Here is a 9,302-nt window from a genome sequence, read left to right on the forward strand (position 1 = left end):
TGGGAAATTCCCAAACTTCTTTCTTGGGGCAGATTTTACTCTTGCCCCACGCTGAAGGAAGCTGGTGACCCAAGGGAAGTCCTGGGCTTTCCTTCTTCTTGTGGTTTGGCACAGAACTGCCTTTGGCATTCCAGGTGTCTAACAAGCAAACGAAAGCAAACAAATGAAAAATTTCTGCCAGACTTTGGACCATGATCACAATGACTCCTATTGAAAACAGTCCCTGCCCAGGACCTCCTGCAGTGACTGCCATTAAAACAATTCCTTTGCTTCCTACCCATCCATATCCTCCCAACGTCCTCTTGGGGAAGTTAGAAAGGATTCCTTTGTGAAAGATGAGGAAATAAAACCTGGCTTCTTCAACACATTTGCATACGCCACAAGTCTCTGGAAGATCTGCTTATTTACCCAGCAAATGGAGTGGTCATCAACAGGGTAGCACCAAGCAACCTCCCCTGAACATTCTGCACAGCCACCAACAGCTCTTAAAAACAAGCAGGCTACCATGAACGGTCATTCTCAGTGGTATCTAACCACCAAAGGGGCTTAGGTATATTTTCATTTATATTAAATTGTTTGCAGGGGAAAGAGGAGGTGGCGAATGAATTCAACTCCTTATGTCACCTTTAGAAGTAAAAGTACATGATTTTAATCTTTGTCTTTACTAGTGGAGCTGGACTTGAATCAGCTCTGCCAGGTATTCACTGGGGGGGTTTAGGCTAGTTACCTAAGTTCTCTGAGTCTGCTTCCTCATCTGAAAAATGGGGTGGGATACTGACCTCACAGGATCTTTTTAAAAATTAAGTAAGATTTCACCATAAAAAGCCTACAGCATAGGGCTTGATCCATGGTAAGCATTCAACAAAGGGTATTTCTCTGTTTTTCCCTTTAGTACCCTATGGAGGGTACAGGTATTATTGGTTCCTTTATGCAGCAAACTTAGATGACTTCAGATATGTGGAAATGATTATTTTATTGTTCACTTCCTGCATAGGACAGGTTTTGCTTGATTTAGGAGAAGTAATTTCTTGGAATGTATTTCTTTGGATGTTTCTTTAGGCCAGATTTGAGTCCTCTGGAAACAGTTTTTAGTATCTTTACATTTGGTCTTCAACCAGATATTACTAGTTATTGCTCTAAGGAGTTTGTGAAAAGCTTGTGCTGATCTCGACTTACTCAGAAGTATAAAGCGACAGACAGCCCAGTGTCATAATCCAGAGACCCAACCAAAAAGGGGAAGAGAGAAAATTACTTTAAGACTGTATTCCTTTGGAAAGGCTATCTATAAACCAGTTAGACAGACAGAGGGACTTCCCATCCATCCATTCATCCATCCATGCACCCATTCATCCATCTACCCACCCAGCCCACTTTGTTCTAGGCTTTTTGGGTCATATTTGCCTAATAGTACTACAAAGCTCTTTGAAGAAGAAGCTTAATATATCTTACACGTGCCTATGAGAGTTATTTGTACCGTAGATGCCACCTAGAAAATAAAAAAGTGGGAAGCAGACACCAAATACTGAGCTTGTAAAAAGTAAACATACCTATGAAATGCAAGCATAGTTTCCTTTATTGTCTCTAGTAATCTGTAAACAAGTAAACAAGGTATCAGTGAAATACCTGCTGCAGAAGAACAATTACATGTCCATTGGAAACATCAAGTAAGTTATTTCATGGTTTTGCCAATTGTGCTTCTCTATCATGAAGGGGATGGTCAGCTCGGTGGCCTCTTAACCAAAACACAACTGAACAGTTTATATTACATGACCTAACATTTGTTGGGAATTTTTCTTTTACATATAATATCTCATTTAATCACAACAGTTTTGCAGGATAAGTGTTGTGATTCCTTAATTTTAAAAAGAGGAAACCAAAACTTAGAAAGAAAACATAACTTACTCAAAGTCACACAGCTAGCATGTGACCACCAGAAATCAAACTCGGGTCTGTCTTGGCTATTAAGCCTGCATGTGCCCTTTCGTACCCTCTGCTATGAATCCTGGGCTGGAATCAGTTGGCACGGGCTCTTGGCCTGCTCTGCCACCAATTGTGTGACACTGCATAGGTTGCCAGATTTCTGGGCCTCAGAACCCCACTTCTGTCCTTTTGTCAAGGAGTTCTAAGTACCCATTCAGGTCTGATTATGATGATGCCCTTGAGGCAATGCCAATGACTCATCAACCTGCAGGGTGTCTCACTGCATGTTGCATGCTTGTTCTCCAAGCAGATAGTGTATATACCTTTGCTGATGTCACCAGTGAAGGAGTGACATCAGTCACATCATTTCAGGGCATCCTTGCTGTACCTCTTCTCTGGAACAAGGACTCCAGAGGAAGCAAGGAGAGAGCTGTACACATTAAAAAAAACAACACAACAAGGGTGTCTTTTAGGGACTTCCCTGGTGGCACCGTGGTTAAAAATCCGCCTGCCAATGCAGGGACACGGGTTCGATTCCTGGTCTGGGAAGATCCCACATGTCTCGAGAAGCTAAGCCTGTGAGCCATAACTGCTGAAGCCCGTGCGCCTAGAGCCCGTGCTCCACAACAAGAGAAGCTACCGCACTGAGAAGCCACCGCACTGAGAAGCCTGTGTACCACAAAGGAGAGTAGCCCCCGCTTGCTGCAAACTAGAAGAAGCCTGTGAACAGCAATGAAGACCCAATGCAGCCAATAAATAAATAAATAAATAAATATATAAATTTATAAAAAAAGAAAAAGAAGAAGGCTGTTTTAGCTTAAAAAAAACAAACAGGACTTCCTAGGTGGTGCAGTGGTTAAGAATCCGCCTGCCAATGCAGGGGACACGGGTTCGAGCCCTGCTCCAGGAAGATCCCATATGCCACGGAGCAACGAAGCCCGTGTGCCACAACTACTGAGCCTGGGCTCTAGAGCCTGTGAGCCATAACTATTGAGCCCATGTGCTGCAACTACTGAAGCCCATGTGCCTAGAGCCCGTGCTCTGCAACAAGAGAAGCCATGGCAATGAGGAGCCCTCGCACCACAATGAAGAGTAGCCCCCACTCACTGCAGCTAGAGAAAGCCCGTGTGCAGCAATGAAGACCCAACACAGCCAATAAAAATAAATAAGTAGATACATAAAAAACAAACAAACAAACCAAGGGTGCCTTTTAAATTGTGTTAAAATGATAATAGACCAAAATCTACTTTCTATCACCCTTTCCGTGGTGATCTGAATCATCATAAATTTAAAAATAGAATGGGATTGATAATATAAAGTGTGTTCTAACATTCTCTTGTATGACTGAATTTGAAAATTGCTACACAGTTAGGATTGCTTTTGGCTGCATGTGAAAAAAGGAAGCACTCAACAGTAGTAGCTTATAATTTGCTTATCATACATCTTGCAAGATGTCTGAAGTAAACAAGATCCAGAGTTGGTTTGATTCAGTGATGTTAGAACATTGAGGTCACGTCTCTGATTTTCTTGATCTTTTCCATACAGCCATACATTTACTGTCAGAAGCATCATGGTTTCACAAGACAGCATCTCAAACAGCAGATAAGGGTTGAGGGAAAAGGAAAATTCTCTTTATGTAACTTCCACTTTAAGGAGAAAAAAAGTTTCCTACAAGACCTGCAGAAGACTTCCCCTTACATCAAATTGTACAAAATAAGTCTTGTGTCATCTCAAGACCAATCGTTGGCTAAGAGGAAATGAGATTTCCTGGGCTGGCTTGGACCAATTGTGATTCTTTTCCTTAGCATCTGAACAAAATCGAGGTACAGTTATCAGGAAGATGGAGAACGTCTGTTGCTGACGTCATCACCTGGCCCCTGCCTTCCTCTCCAAGGTCACCTCTAAGAACTCTAACTCATGCTCTCTGCCCTCTAGGCTTCTTGCCCTGTGTATGTACTGTTCCCTCTCTCTCATTCATTCTTCTCCCATCTCTTCATCTGGCTAACTTCTGCTCATCCTTCAGATCTCACTCAAATATCACTTCCCAGTGATTCCTTCTTTCCCCCAGGCAAGACCAGATTCTCTCATGATACACTATCATGGTGTTGTGTTAACTTCAGAACACGTTTTCCCATTTGTTACTTTATATTCATTTGTCTGATTATTTGATTAAGGTCTGTCTCTTCCTCCACAAGACTGCAAAATCCATGAGGATTATTAGCATTGTGTCTGCTTCAGCTGACCGTTGCATCCCCAGTAGCTAGCTTAAATGCCCCTCCCACTCTTTATTTATTTATTGTGTGCCTACTATTTGCAAGGTATTATATTAAGGGTCAAAAGATAAATGAAAAGATGAATGCTTTCTGAGAGCTTATAACGTGGCCAGGGAGACCAGAGATGAAGAACTCTAATATTCCAATGATACTCCTACTTCACTTCTGTACCCCACTCCCATGGCCACACTTCAGACCCTGTAATTACCCATCTCTGTCTGGCCTTTCATCACTTTGATTCTGGTATCCGACCTTCTGATTGCAACTTCCCATCCTTCTATCTTTTCTATTTCCTCATTTCAACCAAACCTGTTCTTCAGCCTCTTGAAGCCCTCAGGATTCTTGACCCTTCCTCATACTTTCACGTCTGCTGCGATCAGTGACATTTTATAGCTAAAACTACCATTCCTCAACCCCTTGTCAAAGGAGAAGAGGCATCCAGGGCTTTGGATCAGGGTGAGCACGTGACCCTAGAGCTGCCCCTCCCTTGGTTGGCTGGTGGTCCACAGAGTGGCCTGACACAAAGAGTTTTACTCAAAAGAGACAGTGGCAGTCAGTGAAGCCTTGTTGAAATTCTCTTTTCTTTACTTTCAAGTCACTTTTTCATCTGGTTCTCTTCTGCACTGATCTATCTTCATCTCTTTTGCTTGCTCCTCTACCTGCATAAAATCCTTACATTTCAGAATCCCCAAAGTTCCTTCCATATTTACCCACTCTACAAGTATTTCTTGATGCTGGAAATGTTGGTCCATTGAGGTTGGTGACCATAAACCCAGTAAGATTCCTATCTGCCTGATGTGCACTTTTCTCTGGCAGCATCCTGCTGTTCACGAGCAGACATGGGGAAGCCAGGTGGCGAGGTTCATTCCAGGTTAGCATTTTTGCTGGGGAGATGCCACAGAAGGACAAAAGAGCAAGGGAGTTTAGGATACTTGCCAAAGGTGCCCAAAATGATGCACCATGGAATCAGAGGGGCATAAGGAGGGAAGAGATGATAGGAGGGACTCCTGGGCTCCTGGGGAGGAAGTACTGGTAAGACCGAAGACAGATGAAATAAGCTGGCTGGAAAGATGGAGGTGGTGCTTGGAGAGAACATGACAGACGGATGATCTTAAAAGTAGAACAGTTGCAGGGAGAGGGTGGCTGAGCTACAGTGTCATTGGCAATGAGGAAGTCAAGGAACTTAGAGGCCAAGATGTTTGGTCATCCACGTGGATGTCCAAAATCCTTTTGAAGGTCTCTAAGTTTTTTTTGAAATAAAAAACTGAATAAAGTTAATCATTTCTGCCCACCTCCCTGAACACATACATACAACTGTGTCTATTTTAATAGTTGAACTCATTTGTAAAAGCAAAAGTAGACATAGATGTCAGAGGAGGACCTTTGGAGCCATAGATGATTGAAGTCAGAATCCTCTTTATTTCAAAAGAACACTTGGGTCCAGTTTCTGGAGATGAGGGAATGTATAGGTGATATAAGATGGCCCAAAGCTTGAAGGCTAGGAAGACAGCCAAAAAGACCACCTCTGGGGTCGGGGAGGGATGATGGGGGCTGAGCCTTTTTCCCTTCCCTTCCTTTCCCCTCCTTGCCCTGAATGCTTATAATGCTCACCCGGTTGGCACTGGGGCAATGGGATCAGGTAGAGAGGGAATGGCAGTGCAGTTTACAACAGTGGAGAGGAAGGGACAAGCAGAGTAGAGGGAGACCCGCAAAGTGGGGACTCCATGCAGTCGTCACTTTCCCGAAGCCCATCGCATGCACAGGGTGTGGTGTAATTACTGACGCCCTATGTTTCTTAGATCCCTCTCTTGGTCCACAGTGGGGCTTCCCTGCCCCTCTGGATTTCACAGCTGCCGGCTTTATTTGTACTTCAACTTCTATTGTAATAGAAGTAACCATCTTTCATTTACGGTCCTGGAGAAGAAAGAGAATGTTTCGTACGGATTTTATATGAATTGTGAATTTGAGGAATCAGGACAAGCCCATAAAATCAGCATTTAGCATTATTTCATCCTTCTGGATTTTGGCCTGGGGGATATATAAACATTTTAAATGCTTTTATCCCTTTCACTTCCCATTTAAGTTGAAGGCAGTTAATAAGAAAATATTTTATTTTGGCATTTATTGGTACCCATTGTATAATAATCATTACTAGAAATAAAAAAAGAACTAAGACCTTGCTCATAGTGATTGTATAAGCTAATATGGGAGATAAGCTACGTACAAAAACAAGCAGTGAGTCAGTCAGGGTCCCAGCAGGGAACAGGACACTCAAAGGATTTATGGAAGAGAGTTACTGAAGGGACTATTTACAGAGGCGTTGCTGGATTAAGAGAGTGGAGAGGGATGGTGAAGCACCTTGGGTCTAGCAGCAGTGGGAAGCCTCTACCCCCTCTAGGCCTGCTGGGATAAGAGGAGGCAGTGGTGGTACCAGATGACGGTGAGGGCTGTAGCTGTGGGAGAAACACTACATTACAGGAGCCGTGGCTATAGGAGGGGGAGGAGCACAGCCACTGTCAAGACCATGGTCCTGCATGAAGAGAACAGTTATGGGTGGGGTGGGGTGGGATGAAGAGAAGCCAGCAAAGGAGATTAAAAGGGAGCAGGCAGAGGAGTAAGTGAAAATCCAGGAATGTGTGGTGTCTGGAAGCGGCAGCAAGTGTTTCTGGAGAGAGGAGGGGTCAGTCCACATCAAATGCTGCCAGGAGGAAGAGTGAGATGAAGACTGAGAACTGACCACAGGATTGGGCAACATGGAGGTCATCATGGCCTTGTCAAGAGCTATTTTGAGAGAGTGGTGTAGAGTGGAAAGTCTGATTGGGTCTTATTTCTTTTTTTTTTTTTTTATGGCCTCTTAACTCCTCTTTAACTTTTTATTTTTTTTAACAATAAACTGCATATATTTAGAGTGTAAAATTTGGTATCCCAATCTCCCAATTCATTACCCCCCCCAACCCTCCCCGTCTTATTTCTTTTTTTATTCCTACTAGCGACCGTTATGCAATAAGTACCATAAATGTTGAAATAAAATATTCCTTCTTATTAACTGCCTCAACTTAGATAGGAAATGAAAAGGATAAAAGCATTCAAAATGTTTGTACATCCCCCAGGACAAAAGGCAGAAGGATGAAATAATGCTAAATGCTGATTTTATGGGCTTGTCCTGATTCCTCAAATTCACGATTCATATAAAATCCACGTGGAACATGCTGTTTCTTCTCCAGGACCATAAATGAAAGATGGTTAATTCTATTGCAATAGAAGTTGAAGTACAAATAAAGCCAGCAGCTGTGAAATCCAGAGGGGCAGGGAAGCCCCACTGTGGACCAAGAGAGGGATCTAAGAAACACAGGGCATCAGTAATTGTGCCCCACCCTACACATGCAATGGGCTTTGGGAAAGTGACTACTGCATGGAATCCCCACTTTGGGGACCTCCTTTCTACTTTGCTTGTCCCTCCCTCTTCACTACTGTGAGGGTTCATTTGGTGGGGCATAGAGCAGGGCAGAGAAGAGTAGAGAATAGTGGAGAGTGGTCCTAGAGGGGCAAATGGAGATGGACCAGAAGGAGTAGACGGATGTAGAGCAATGGATGCAGATTAAGAGTCACAGGAATTCAGAAAAAGGAACTGTTCTTCCAGAGAGGGAAGAGGAGGAGACCAAGGGAGACTTCACAGAGGAGGTGGCTCCTCAGCTGGGTCTTAAAGCCTCCCTACCCTCCCACTTCCCAGTGATCCCTGGGACCCATGTGACTCTTGGATAGTGGACACACTCTGGACTCCAGTGTCAGCCTGGGCCACTGGTTCAGAGGCAGAGGGAATCTCAGGACTTGTGAGTGGGATGCTGGGTCAGAGGCTCCTACTCTTCCTCTGCGCAGTGCAATGTGCGGACGGGAAAGCATTTTGCTTCCGCGTGCAGGGAAGCCAACTTGATATGAAGATGAAGCAGGGAAAGAACAGAGCTGAAAGAATCACAAAGATACAGAGCTGCTGTCCTGAAGGCTTGGTAAACTTTGGATTACACTGTGCTTGAATTCCATCCTTCCTCTGGACTTTCCTGTTAGGAGAAACGGAAACCCTCTTGACTGTTGAAATCAGTTTGCATTAAATTGTTTGTTTTGTGCAAATGGAAATCATTTTGATTGAGGGGGTGTTATGATTTGAACATGAGGAATTGGCCCAGGGATAGAGATGGCAGAGTTTACAAGAGAAAAAGGATAAAAAAGGAAGGGTAAAAAGAAGACAACTCAGCATAGCGTAGTATTTTCAAGCATAGAATCAGACTTCCAGACTTTCCAGAGTTCATTATTGTGCCCCGTGCTCTTGAAGAATTTACTTACCTTCTCTATGCCTCAGTTTCCTCATCTTTTCATGAGAATGATCATAGTAGCAACTTGATAGAGTTGTTACAAGGATGAAACGAGCAGATATTTGTAAAGTGCTTGGCCCATAGTAGGCACTTTGTAGGTGTTTGTCAAAGAAATCAGGGCATTGTGTCTGTAATTTAACTTATAGATGAATTTGTGTAGGAGCCATACCTCTAATGGGAAGGGCTAGGCTCCCCTTTGAGTTTAAAGACTCTCCAAAGTACTTTATAGTGTCACTGGGGGTGTGATGTCATTCTTTCCATGTTTCACATGAGTAAATAGAGGCCACAGGAGGCTCAGAAATCATCTAAGAGTCACCTGGTAATAAACATCATGACAGAGTTGAAACCCACCAGACCTAGAATCAGGATACCAAGTTTATGCTTCTGGTCTGCTTCAACTCACTGGAAGACCTTGGGTTTGTCCCCTTTTCCCCCCAGGTGGGGGGCAGGGGTGACTTGATGACCTCCAGGTACCTAACAGGCTAAGTAGTCTATGAGTCTCATAATAGCACTAGCTTAATCGATTGTGCAGTTTGCCAGTTACAAAGCACTTATACAGTGCCACCTTCTGCTTGCACAAAAATCTTGTGAAGGAGGCAGGGCAGATTCTTTTTTTAAGCTCTTTATTGGAATATAATTGCTCTTGTACCAGCTTATGAGGTACAGCAAAGTGAATCAGCTGTATTTATACACATATCCCCATATCCCCTCCCTCCCGCGACTCCCCCCACCCTCCCTGTCC

Source organism: Hippopotamus amphibius, chromosome 5 (genome assembly GCF_030028045.1).
Source record: "Hippopotamus amphibius kiboko isolate mHipAmp2 chromosome 5, mHipAmp2.hap2, whole genome shotgun sequence".
Lineage (NCBI taxonomy): Eukaryota > Metazoa > Chordata > Mammalia > Artiodactyla > Hippopotamidae > Hippopotamus > Hippopotamus amphibius.